Below are 15,039 nucleotides of genomic sequence, written 5' to 3' on the forward strand. Positions count from 1 at the left end.
TGTGGTAGTTTGGAGGAGCTCACTAAGCTTCGTGCTTAGAGTTTCAGTTTTGGTTTCAGGTACTTCAGCTAGCAAAGGGAAGGGCTCGGGATGATGGCATAGCACACACCACAGTTTTAGCCTGGGTGTTAGACTCTGATATTTTGATATGATCTTGACACTAGTTTTGATTTGATACATTTATTATGACATTTTGAGATACATGATTCATGGGTTTATCTTTTAATATTTGATATTATGGTTTAGTAAAGTTTTCGAACAAAATTTTTTGGGTTGTATTTCTGGGATATTACAAGTTGGTATCAGAGCCTTGGTTTGAGGGATTCAGGCACACTCTCGGGTGTGACTGGACTCAAACTAAGGAAATGGTAAAAAGATTTTCAAAAAAAAAATGTTTTCGAAAGAATTTTTGAAAAAGAAAACTTAAAAAGAAAAGAGTTTTTGGAAAAGAGAAAAAGGGTGTGGTGCATGCGATCAGTCGAGCTCAAGTAAGTACTCCCAAATTACCCATACAAGTTTATGTTATGATTATCAGTTTCAGTTTCAGTAGAACAACATACTAGAATAGGACTAAGGATCTAGGAGGATGTCTTATGTGCCTGCTATATGTGTTTCAGCTTTATGAGAATTGCATGCTAGTATTGAGTAGACAATAGTAGGATAGCCTGTTAGGGTTATGCCTGATAGTATGAGCTTAACATTGTATACTAGTACAATTTCTTGTTATGAGGATATATTTGCTTGAGTAGTTTCCTTTGTCTGAATGCTGCTTGCTCTGTGCTTTGTGGGACTCGAAGTGATGGGAGTTAGCTATTAGGTGGATACATTAAGTCACATGCAATCATGGTTGAATAATCTCAGAGTGCTGGATTTGACCCTATTGCAGCTCTTGTTTGAGTCCTAACCGTTGTAGGGATGAGTCCCTTACTCGAAGGATTATCTGAGCCTCGTTGCATGTGATGGTATCCATGTGGTGGCTAATTGGCATTACAATGAGGCCTTCAGCAGCTAAGGACTGGTTTTAGGGAGAGTCAGAGATTTCCCTAGGGCAAGCCTAGGACGAGAGTAGCAGAGATCAGTAGCAGTAGAAGTGAGTTGGTGGAGTCAAGGCAGTTCTTGAGGAAAGTACGGATAGATGTGGAAGGTAGTATGGGCCCGTACTACTGAAAGCAGAGGATCCGTACTTAAATCGAGGAAGGCTGAGATGAGACCAGGAAACTTGTAGTAGTAGCGATCCCTCGAGATATATCAGTGTTTCTGACGTTTGTCATGATGTGTTTTCAGAATGGTGGTTTTACGCCCCAGGCCAGCAGTCGACAGTTCAGGAGCCTGCGGGGGATCATGATCAGGCTCGGGGGCCGAGCATCTAGATGAGCAGACCAGGGAGTTCCTCTCTTCAGAGGTTACTCGCACCATACTTGAGCAGACTCCTGTGATCTTCGGTTCGATCAAGGAGGGTATTTTAGAGCTGATGGACGAGAGGTTGAGCACATTACGTGCTAAGGTGGCGGCCATGATGGGGTCACACACACTCACCTTCAGGGAGTTCCGAGCTTGTGGAGCTCCAGACGACCATGGGGCACGGGATCCCATAGCGAGTACCAGGTGGTTGGCGGATGTCGCCAATACGTTCCACACCAGCAGATGTCCCGAGGGTGACAAGGTCAGACTAGCATCCTGTCTTCTGAAGGACAGGGCACGAGATTGGTGGGAGGAGATTGGGCATGTTATCGGAGATGACGCAGCTCTTGATGCGATGACCTGCGCTGATTTTACTACCAGGTTCAGAGCCGAGTTTGCACCGGTTATTGAGGTGCATCAGTTAGCTAGGGAGTTTCAGGATCTTACCCAGACTACAGAGACAGTGGCGGAGATTACCGCCAAATTCAGGGAGAGGGCTCTTCTCTTTCCTCAGTACGCAGCTGATGAGGAAATGAAGAAGGCCCGTTATCATGAGATGTTGCGGAGTGATATCCGCCAGTTTGTGAGCCGGTCCAGCTGTAAAACGCTGGATGATATGATTGCGAGGGATCGAGAAAGAGAGATAGATTTGGAGATGGAGAAGAAGAGGAAGCCAGAGGCGACATCTGGTACAGTGAGTTCGGGCAAAAAGCCCAAGGTATCGGATCACAGATCTAGAGGACAACAGAGCCACAGTCGGTGTGGTAAGTGTGGGAGATTGCACGATGGGGCATGCAAGGCAGGGAGTCCCGGTTGCTACAAGTGCGGCCGGACCGGGCATATTAGCAGAGATTGTACAGCTACTCCCACCACTACCGCATCATCTGATCTGATTTGCTTCCATTGCAATCAGAGGGGACATAAAAAGTCCCAGTGGCCGAGTTTGGCAGCAGTAGGGAAGGTGGCGGCACCTGGCCCTGCTACATTGAGGATTACAGATGGCCGTCAGGGCCGGGGTGAGGCGCCAGTGGCGAAGAGTAGAGTTTTCCAGATGACAGCAGAGGAGGCGCGAGCGACTCCTGATGTGGTGACGGGTATGTATTTTCCTATTGTCTCTTATTTGATATTGTTTGTTTCTCATAGTTATATGTTTCATATAGGGTCGTTCTTAGTGAACGGCATTTCAGCTACAGTATTGTTTGATTCAGGGGCCACCCGATCATTTGTTTCACTTGCGCTTAGCAAGAGGTTTAGTGGAGCTCCGGGGGAGCTGGATTGTCCACTCGAGGTTGAGATAGCTGATGACAGGACCGTCAGGGTCGCGAGAGTGCATAGGCGGTGTTCGCTGCAGTTATTTGATGAGCAGTTTTCAGTGGACTTGGTTCCTATTCCCCTGAGAGGGAATAAGGTTATAGTGGGTATGGATTGGCTGAGCCCCAATGGGGCAGTTATTGATTGTGAGATACAGTTAGTGAGGGTTCGCACTCCCAGTGGGGGAGAGTTAGTGGTTCAGGGCGAGAGGCCACAGCGCGGACCAGTTCCTTGTTCAGCAGTGAGAGCGAGGCGCTACGTTCAGCAGGGTTGTGCGGGGTACATCGCCTATGTTATAGATGCCCGGGAGAAGGGTAAGGCGACAGTTGACGATGTTCCAGTAGTGCGAGAGTATCCGGACGTATTCCCAGAGGACTTACCTGGGATACCTCCGGAAAGACAGGTTGAGTTTCTGATTGACCTGGTTCCGGGTGCGGCTCCGATAGCCAAAGCATCGTATCGGTTGGCTCCTCCAGAGATGCAGGAGTTGTCTACGCAGCTGCAGGAGCTGCTAGACAAGGGTTTCATCAGGCCGAGTAGTTCACCATGAGGAGCTCCGATCCTGTTCGTGAGGAAGAAGGATGGGTCGCACTGTATGTGCATAGATTACCGGGAGCTGAACAAGGTAACGGTGAAGAACCGTTACCCACTCCCGAGGATAGACGATTTGTTTGACCAGCTTTAGGGAGCATCTTGGTTCTCCAAGATTGATCTATGGTCAGGATATCACTAGATGTGGTTCAGGGATGAGGATGTGCAGAAGACGGCTTTTAGGACCCGCTATGGTCATTATGAGTTTGTGGTGATGCCGTTCGGGCTCACCAACGCTCCAGCCGCGTTCATAGATCTCATGAACCGCTTATGCAGACCGATGCTGGATCGGTCTGTGATAGTGTTCATTGATGACATCTTGGTTTATTCCAAGACTCAGGAGCAGCACGAGGAGCACCTGAGAGAGGTGCTAGAGACGCTGAGGAGGGAGAGACTTTACGCGAAGTTCTCCAAGTTCGAGTTCTGGTTGCGCGAGGTGCAGTTCCTTGGACACCTCATCAACCAGAAGGGTATACTAGTAGATCTGGCCAAGATAGAGGCCGTGATGCAGTGGGAGGTCCCGAGGTCTCCAACTGAGATTCGGAGCTTCCTAGGACTGGCAGGGTACTACAGGAGATTCATCCAGGATTTCTCCAAGATAGCAGTTTCGCTCACCCGACTGACCAAGAAGTCGGTGGTGTTTCGCTGGGGGCCTGAGCAGCAGGCGGCATTTGAGACCCTCAGACAGAGATTGTGCGAGGCGCCGATTCTTACCCTACCAGAGGGAGTAGAGGATTTTGTAGTCTACTGTGACGCTTCGATCACAGGTATGGGAGCGGTTTTGATGCAGCGAGGCCATGTGATAGCTTACACCTCTAGACAGTTGAAGCCTCACGAGGCTAACTATCCTACACACGACTTGGAGTTGGGCGCAGTAGTGTTTGCCCTCAATATTTGGCGACATTACCTCTATGGGGTCCGTTGTACCATTTACACGGATCACAAGAGTTTGAGGTACCTCATGGATCAGCCGAATCTGAACATGAGGCAGCGCCGATGGTTAGACGTGGTAAAGGATGATGACTGTGAGATCCTTTATCATCCGGGCAAAGCCAACGTAGTGGCCGATGCCCTGAGGCGCAAGGCGGTAGCAGCCCCGATCAGGGATATATGTCTGAGAATGACAGTGATTACTCCATTGTTGGAGCAGATTAGAGAGGCACAGGTTGAGGGCCTGAAGGAGGAGAGGCAGAAGTGTGAGAGGATTGTTGGCCGAGTAGCTTCCTTTGACTATGACAGTCGAGGATTTTTGACCCTTCATGGGAGAGTTTGGGTACCGTACTGGGGAGGAGTACGGCAGGTGCTGATGGATGTGGCCCACAAGTCTCGGTTCTCCATCCACCCAGGGGCGACGAAGATGTATAGAGATCTTCGACCCGATTATTGGTGGCCCTTGTAATAAATCGTAATTTCAAACCTATGTAATAGTTTAGGTCAATGTATAGTTCTTTTTATAATAATAAAGAGAAATTTTAGCATAATGTGCATATTTACATAATTGACCCTCAAAAATAAATTATTTAGCAATCTCGATTGGGATGAACCAAGTGATGGAGATTGTAACAAGGTTTCCAAAAACATAAAGAACACTAAAATCCGAGTTATTACGAAGAAGTTATGACCAATCGAAAATCCGCGACAAAACCGACAAAACACTGTTTAGTGTAAAACCTGAATTTTTGATAAAAGGCTTTTTAGCCTTAACAATCTAAATGAAAGTTGTAGTTTATGTTAAACCGAAAACTTTAATGAAAAGAACGGAAAAATATGACTTCGTATGAGGAAATTATGATTTTTCTAAGTTTTAGTATAGTAGTGTACAGCTAAAAACTCGAAATAAAGATCGAGCAATTTTTAGCCGACACAACCTAAACGAGAATTGAAGGTCTCGTCGGTAGTAGTACAACGGTAAAAAGACAGACAAAAACGGACGTCGGATGAAAAAGTTATGAATTTTTAACGGATTCCCGTCCCGGTCTATTTAAAATAATAATATTAATAATAAAGTCAAAATTAGCCGACGAAGTCTAAACGAAAGTCGTAGGGTATGATTTTACCTACGCGTGCATATAAAGAACGCGAAAAACGGAGCTCGTATGCGAAAGTTATGATTTTCGCAAGTTTGGCACAAAAATAAAGAAAAAATGGGATAAAACCGGGCAATTTCGCATGCCACGTCACCCTCGCACGTGGCAGCTGCTGAGTGGACCGAACCCATGCGTGGCACTTCCTGATTGGACCGCAGCTGAGGTCCACTTAGAAGCGAACAGCTTCGCAGGAGATGCCCCGGAGACACCCCTCGCACACACCTCGGACCCTCCCCTTCGCACGTGTCTCCTTCCCATTGGACCGAGGGTTGGTCCAATCCGAGCCAGCCAGCAGCGAGCCTCCGGTCCGAAGAAGCCCCCTCGCCTCGCCACCTGTCCGACGCGTGTCACCTTCGCACAGCTTCGGGTCCGAACCTTCGGACTATATATAGCATGCGAGGGTTCCGGATTTTTTACACTTTTTCACCCCAAAAATCATTCTCTTTCACATTTTCCACTCCCCTAAGCTCATATACAACCCCTAAAGCCCCGACATCAAGTCTCGAACCCTAAGCAAGCCTCGAAGCCTCGAGATTCCCGAGAAGTAACCTCTCTCCTGTCGAAACTCTGCCCAATTTGAGCCGATTTCTCGACAAATAAATTCCTTTTCGTGAAACGAAACTCTGTCCGGTTCACCATCTATCAAGTGAGTTCATACCCCCGTATTTTCATAATTTCTACTGTTTTAAGGGGGGGGGGGGGAATACAAGCATAACACAAAAACTTTGTGTTATAAAATCATGATTCAAATCATGATAAAATAACATTAAATTATATAAAAATACTCAAAACATCAAACTCTTTTATAATCTTATATTTTCCCCAAAATTCATATTTGTATATATATATATATATATATATATATATATATATATATATATATATATATATATATATATATATATATATATATATATGTATATAAATAAGATTTAAAAGGCTTAGGGCTGATAACTCATTCTGGGTCCTTTTCCTTGTTTGGATGTGGGCTTAAAGTACCGGTTACTTGTCCGAGTGTCGTTTAAATTTTACTTATATATAAAATTGTATATGTATATAAATATAATAGTTATTTCATCAGTTTAACTACCTTTGTAACATGCTGAGCAAGGGATTACATGCAAACATGGTTAAATACACAATCAGAGAGTACATATAAATTATACTAGGCATAATTTATACATAGAACAATAATTCATGATACAAGTATACTAGAATACACAAGAAACTAGGGTTTTGATACAGAACAAATCAAGGTTTACACTTATCAAATACATGTTTGGAAATACTAATTCAAGGACATACTGTCAATCATTATTTCAGAATGATTGGGTTTTGATTCAAAGAATATACTGTCAATCATTATTTCAGAATGATTGAGTTTTCAAACTAATATACATGTCACGTTTATATGCTTTTTATGAGACACTAGATTCAGGTTGTTTAATTCATTTTAGACAACATAGAAAAGTCCTGACATTATAACCAGAATCTCCAGCCGGGGATCGAAACAAGCGTGTGTAGATCTATATCGGGATTGACAACCCCGCACTCAGGCTGCTAGCTACAGTTAGATGAGTGGCAATTGTTATCACCAGTTTAAACGCCCACAAAGCGTTTGTTTCAGGCCATCAATCATAATATGGTTATATTAACTCATTAAAAAGATATTAACAATACGTTAATGTATAAATAACTAAACGAAAGTACACCTTCAAAGTACTAGTTTACAGAATACAAAATACAAAGATTCAATACAGTTTTCAACAAAAGCTGGTGGAGCCAGGCACACTCTCAGTTACAAGTTTTCATAAGTAATACAAATACAAAACATTAATACACAGATAAAGGTTTTATGGGAATAAAACTACTTTTCATATACAAACAGAAAATATAGGATTTTTTGGAACAGTTTACATATACAAGATACAGAGATACTCTTTCAAACATAAACATTTATGCACTCACTCAACTTTATGTTGATACTCTCTTTTCAAATTACTTGTATTCTCAGGGAAATAATACACATGTACTCCCCGAGCTTTTGAGAAGATGGAGCTTTGTTGAGTCATATCTTATTTTGTATAACTATATTTTGGTTCAATATACAATGATTGAACACATGTAAATATTTATATTTTTTTTAAATACAATGGTTATTTCTACTTTGATTACTATGATGCATGTGTTGTGATACTACAATTCAAGTCCTCCACCCCCAGACGTTTCCGCCGTTTGGTTTGGGGGTTTGACAGATTGGTATCAGAGCATTGTTTATAGTGAACTCAGTATATCAATCAATAAAAGATATACAAACTATAAATACATCGGGGCAAGGAGCTCTGACTACAAGTATACTTTTAAAGATTTAAGTATTTTTATAAGAAGTATACAAACACTCACAAGTAAAGTATCACAGTCATAAGAGCACACTCATACTTACAAGTATAATATCACAATCATAAGAACTTAAAAGTATTTGGATGTTGAGCACTATAGTCAAACCTGAGCAGTTATGTAATCATATCTGGAATTAATTTAGCCTGATCAACTATGTTGATTTGAGATATGACCAACATGTGTTTGGGAGTGATAGTAGTGTTGAGACATGTCTAAAACTTACCATACATATTCAGAAGAACTATAGAACAGAATACAAAGATTAAAATACTATGGAGAGTATTTTACTAATCTTATTTCTAACACAGAACCTATGGCTGCACCCAATTTACCGGGAGACCCCTACAATCCAAAGAATGCAGGTTGGATCACAGACTCAGACGAAGAACCCTTTGAGGACAGCGAGTCAAGTGGTACGGATACAGAGCCACAAGTCTGCAACCCTGGGGAGCGTCCCCAGAGGCACGAGGACGCAGAACCAATACCTGAGTAGGGCCAATACATAAACCATTGGAGTCGACAAGACGGCCAACGCCCTCCATACGGAATGGCACGAGGTTTCTATAACGTATATAGAGGAGGAACTGCTGACAGAGCTCTTCCAGTTATAGTAAACCGAATAGCTTGGCAGTTCGATCAATCAAGGATGTCGATCAATCGAATCCTAGAGGTGAATGCGGTTGCGCAGGCAAACACTGCAGATATCCTTCGTCTTGACGAGATGCAAGATGACACCCAGCACCATACTGAAGCCCTTCAAAGGCAACTTTGTGCTGCTGAATCAGAGATCAGAGAACTGAGGGAGCACCAAGCTGCCCAAGAAAGGCGTTGGAAAGCGCAAGATGAAGCAGAACCTAGCAATCGTCGTAGAAACTGTCGCAAGTAGTGTTCACACTACTTCTACTTTCTATATCGAATGTGTATACTACTTTCTATGTTATGTACAAATCAAGTATCAATAAAACGATAAGCACTTTACTTCAACAAGAGTTATTACAGTTTTCATAATCATCTTATTCCAAAGTTTTGGATCACAGAAACGTTCTAGTGTTATTTTTCATGCTTTCACTACGACCGCGGAAATGTTATTTTCGGTAGGTCGGTTTGATGTCGACACTTTGTCAGAATTGGAGTATATTATAATCCTGCTTTACGGTCAAGTTTTCTGGACCTTATATACTTAATATACCAATACAGTTGACATGTACATTCATACTTTTTGAAAAATAACCATTCAATTTCATATTATCCTGTTGCAAGTTGTACTTGCAGTGGATTTCTATTTCCAATTCTTTGTAAGATTCATGTTGAATTAAGTTTTTAGTTCAGAGATATCAAATTCATATTCCTTCTTGATATCTTACTATCTTTTTATCTATTTGACTTTTATAGCAAGAGATGCCTCCTCGTAGAAATCCAAGACGTATCAACACCAATGAAGCACCGACGCCACCCCCACCACCACATCATCAATTCGATCCCGCTATGTTTCAAGCGGCGGTCACGGCGGCTGCCATGTCTCACGTTCATACTCCTGGTGTTAGTGGGTCGGGAGTCGGTGCAAATCCTTCTAACCATGCGAAAGTCATGGGCATTCGCGAGAATGCACTTATAAGGATTTTTCTAATGCCAAACCCAGGACCTTTAATGGGATTGGGGGAGTTATGGCACTAAGGCAATGGATAGAAAACACGGAAGCAATCTTTGAAATTTGCTCATGTCCTGAGGGTAACAAGGTTAAATTTGTTGCCTGTACTTTTTCTGATAGGGCTCTAACGTGGTGGAATGGCCAGATTAAGTCACTTACTCTAGTTGTGGCTAACTCCATCAACTGGGAGAGCCTAAAAGCCATGTTAATGCGGGAATACTACCCGCGAGGGGAGATACAGAAACTGGAGCAAGAACTATGGGCTCTTACAATGGTTGGTTCTGATATATCAACCTATACCAATAGGTTCTGTGATCTGGCAATTCTTTGCACGGATATGGTTCCTATCGAGAGCAAAAAGATTGAGAGATATATTTGGGGTATGTCGCCCCAAATTCAGTCAAGTGTTTTAGCTTCAAAGCCTATTACTTTTGACAGTGCCAAAGAACTGGTACAATCTCTTATCGACCACGGAGCCCATCAAAACTCTATGGTCTCTGCTCCAGAACAACCCAAGGAGAACAACAACAACAGCAAGAAGAGGGTTTGGAACAAGGGGAAGGGCAAATCTCCTCTGGAACCAGCAAAGAAGCAACAAGTAGTGGCAGTCCATGCTACTACTGTACCTTCTACCATACCCGCTACTGTACCTACTGCTGTTCCCAATAATTCTGCACCAACAAAGCCCTATGCTGGTACCCTCCCTAAATGCAACAAGTGCAATTTTCACCACAATGGAAATTGCCGAGACCTACAGTGTCGTAACTGCAACAGGAAAGGGCATACTGCCCGATTCTGTAAAATGCCACCCCAACCACTTAACCAAGCACCTGCCGCTGGAGTAGGCCGAGCATGCTACCAATGCGGTGATGTGGGGCACTTCATGAAGGATTGCCCAAAAGCTAGAAATGTCGGTGGAGTTGGGAGAATACTAGCCCTGGGTCATGAAGAAGCGGTGGCAGACCCTGCTGTGGTCACGGGTACGTTCCTTCTCAATAATACTTATGCATGTATTCTATTTGATTGTGGTGATGAGAGGAGCTTCGTGAGCCATAATTTTAAACACCTACTAAATCAAAACTCCCAACCACTCAATGAACCATTTACAGTAGAAATGGCTAACGGGAAATCTGAATCCACCAATGATATATACATAGGATGTATCCTTACCTTGAATGACTTGTCTTTTCCAATAGACCTTATGCCGGTCTCTATCAAAAGTTTTGACATCATAATAGGTATGGATTGGTTGTGCCCCAACCATGCCGACATCCTATGTTATGAAAGAGCTGTTCGTTTGAACTTACCAACTAACGAAATTCTTGTTATCTATGGCGACAAACCCGGAACGAACCTTAGGATCATTTCTTGCATCAGGGCACAGAAGTACCTTCGCAAAGAGTACTGTGCTTTCTTAGCTCATGTCGTAGACAAAAAGCAAGAAGTAAAAGATATCGCGAGCATTCCAGAGGTTTGCAACTTTCCCGATATCTTTCCCGATGATCTTCCAGGAGTACCTCCCGAACGACAAGTCGAATTCCGAATCGACTTAATCCCTGGAGCTACCCCTGTAGCCAAATCCCCCTATCATCTTGCACCTTCTGAAATGCAAGAATTATCCAGCCAACTTAACGAACTCCTTAGTAAAGGTTTCATAAGACCAAGCTTCTCACCTTGGGGAGCACCAGTTTTGTTGGTAAAGAAGAAGGATGGAACATTCCGCATGTGCATAGACTACCACGAGCTGAATAAACTTACCATCAAGAACCGATACCCTCTACCTCGCATTGACGATCTGTTCGACCAACTTCAAGGTGCGAGCTACTTCTCGAAGATAGACTTAAGATCCGGGTATCACCAATTACGGATTTTGGAGGAAGACATTCCCAAGACCGCGTTTAGAACTCGTTATGGTCATTACGAGTTTATTGTGATGCCATTCGGATTGACGAATGCACCTGGTGTGTTCATGGATCTAATGAACAGAGTGTGTCGTCCATTCCTGGACAAATTCGTCATAGTCTTCATCGACGACATCCTTGTCTATTCAAGAAGCAAAGAATAACATGGCCAACATCTTCGTCGAATATTACAAACCCTTAGGACCGAAAAACTTTATGCGAAGTTTTCAAAGTGCGAGTTTTGGATTAGGAAGGTTGAATTCCTAGGTCACGTGGTCAGTTCAGAAGGAATACACGTGGACCCTTCCAAAATCAAAGCAATTGAAAATTGGCCAGCACCCACGACTCCTACAGAAATCCGACAATTCTTAGGTCTTGCTGGCTATTATCGCAGGTTCATCCAAAATTTCTCCCGAATCGCTAAACCACTTACCGCCCTGACGCAAAAGGGTGTAACCTACAACTGGGGAGAGAAGCAAGAAACCGCATTCCAAACGCTCAAACAAGCCTTGTGCAGTGCACCGATCCTGTCCCTACCCGAAGGGATAGAGGACTTTGTAGTGTACTGTGATGCTTCAAATCAAGGGCTTGGGTGTGTACTTATGCAAAGAGGAAAGGTTATCTCCTACGCCTCACGACAACTTAAGACGCATGAAGTAAACTATACAACACACGAACTTGAACTAGGAGCGGTGGTGTTTGCTCTGAAGATTTGGAGACATTACCTATATGGCACGAAATGCACAATATTCACGGACCATAAAAGTCTCCAGCATATCTTCAATCAGAAAGAGTTGAACATGAGACAACGACGATGGGTGGAGCTACTAAACGACTACGAATGTGAAATTCTTTATCACCCTGGTAAAGCAAACGTAGTAGGTGATGCCCTTAGCAGAAAAGAATACTCGGGACGCCGAGTAAAGTCGTTGACAATGACAATCCATTCACATCTGTCCACACAAATCAAAGAAGCTCAACTAGAAGTCTTGAAACCCGAAAACGTGGCAGGTGAAACCCTGAGAGGAATGGATAAAAACTTCGAAGTCAGGGATAATGGAGTTTATTCTTTCATGAACCGGATCTGGACACCAAAGTTTGGTGGTTACAGAGACATGGTTATGAATGAAGCACAAAAAACCCGATACTCCATTCATCCAGGTTCAGACAAGATGTATCTGGACCTTAAGAAACTATATTGGTGGCCTAACATGAAGGCCGAAATCGCTACCTTTGTGGCCAAGTGTCTTACTTGTGCCAAAGTTAAGGTAGAATACCAGAAACCTTCAGGTTTATTACAACAACCTGAAATCCCTGAATGGAAGTAGGAGTGGATTACAATGGATTTCATAACCAAATTACCCAAGACTTCGGGTGGTTATGATACTATTTGGGTAATCGTCGACAGATTAACCAAATCCGCACACTTCTTACCAATAAAAGAAACCGACAAGATGGAGAAACTAACCCGAACTTACCTCAGGGATATTGTTAGACTGCATGGTGTACCAATATCTATTATTTCGGACCAAGATAGTAGATTCACCTCTCGTTTCTGGTAGTCTTTACAAAACTCTTTGGGAACTAGGCTGGACATGAGTACAGCCTACCATCCTCAAACCGACGGACAAAGTGAGAGGACGATTCAAACACTAGAAGACATGTTGCGAGCTTGCGTGATAGACTTTGGAAAAGCATGGGATATTCACTTACCCCTTGTTGAATTCTCTTATAACAATAGTTATCACACTAGCATTAACGCTGCTCCATTCGAAGCTCTCTACGGCCGCAAGTGCAGATCCCCTCTGTGTTGGGCTAAAGTGGGTGACACGCAGCTAGCTAGAGGTCAAACTCCTGACAGTGCTCTCACTGGTCCGGAAATCATTCGAGAAACCACCGAGAAAATCACACAAATTCGGGAGCGACTTAAAGCTTCTAGAGATAGATAGAAAAGCTACGCTGACAAACGAAGAAAACCCTTGGAATTCCAGGTTGGTGACCGCGTTTTGTTAAAGGCCTCACCCTGGAAGGGCATGATACGCTTTGGAAAGCGTGACAAATTGAGTCCAAGGTACATAGGACCCTTCGAAATTCTTGCTAGAATTGGTCCTGTAGCTTACAAACTTCGACTACCCCAAGAACTAAATAACATTCATCCTACCTTCCACGTTTCAAACTTGAAAAAGTGTTTATCTGATGAGACTCTTGTGATCCCACTCGAGGAAATCGAGTTAAAAGAGAGCCTCAACTTTGTGGAAGAACCCGTAGAGATTCTAGACAGGGAAGTTAAGAAAACCAAACAAAGCCGTATCCTGATAGTGAAGGTTCGTTGGAATGCAAAACGGGGACCTGAATTCACTTGGGAGCGGGAGGATCAAATGAAACAGAAGTATCCAAATCTTTTTCCCTAGTCTACCTGAAATACTAATTTCGGGACGAAATTCTCTCTAACGGGGGGATAATGTAACAAATCATAATTTCAAACCTATGTAATAGTTTAGGTCAATGTATAGTTCTTTTTATAATAATAAAGAGAAATTTTAGCATAATGTGCATATTTACATAATTGACCCTCAAAAATAAATTATTTAGCAATCTCTATTGGGATGAACCAAGTGATGGAGATTGTAACAAGGTTTCCAAAAACATAAAGAACACTAAAATCCGAGTTATAACGAAGAAGTTATGACCAATCGAAAATCCGCGACAAAACCGACAAAACACTGTTCAGTGTAAAAACTGAATTTTTGATAAAAGGCTTTTTAGCCTTAACAATCTAAATGAAAGTTGTAGTTTATGTTAAACCTAGAACTTTCATAAAAAGAACGGAAAAATCTGACTTCGTATGAGGAAGTTATGATTTTTCTAAGTTTTAGTATAGCAGTGTACAGCTAAAAACTCGAAATAAAGATCGAGCGATTTTTAGCCGACACAACCTAAACGAGAATTGAAGGTCTCGTCGGTAGTAGTACAACGGTAAAAAGACAGACGAAAACGGACGTCGGATGAAGAAGTTATGAATTTTTAACGGATTCCCGTCTCGGTCTGTTTAAAATAATAATATTAAAAATAAAGTCAAAATTAGCCGACGAAGTCTAAACGAAAGTCGTAGAGTATGATTTTACCTACGCGTGCATATAAAGAACGCCAAAAACGGAGCTCGTATGCGAAAGTTATGATTTTCGCAAGTTTGGCACAAAAATAAAGAAAAAATGGGATAAAATCGGGCAATTTCGCATGCCACGTCACCCTCGCACGTGGCAGCTGCTGAGTGGACCGAACCCATGCGTGGCACTTCCTGATTGGACCGCAGCTGAGGTCCACTTAGAAGCGAACAGCTTCGCAGGAGATGCCCCAGAGACACCCCTCGCACACACCTCGGACCGTCCCCTTCGCACGTGTCTCCTTCCCATTGGACCGAGGGTTGGTCCAATCCGAGCCAGCCAGCAGCGAGCCTCCGGTCCGAAGAAGCCCCCTCGCCTCGCCACCTGTCCGACGCGTGTCACCTTCGCGCAGCTTCGGGTCCGAACCTTCAGACTATATATAGCATGCGAGGGTTCCGGATTTTTTACACTTTTTCACCCCAAAAATCATTCTCTTTCACATTTTCCACTCCCCTAAGCTCATATACAACCCCTAAAGCCCCGACATCAAGTCTCGAACCCTAAGCAAGCCTCGAAGCCTCGAGATTCCCGAGAAG

This window comes from Lactuca virosa, chromosome 4 (assembly GCF_052849685.1).
Source record: "Lactuca virosa cultivar CGN04683 chromosome 4, Lactuca_virosa_CGN04683_v6, whole genome shotgun sequence".
NCBI lineage: Eukaryota > Viridiplantae > Streptophyta > Magnoliopsida > Asterales > Asteraceae > Lactuca > Lactuca virosa.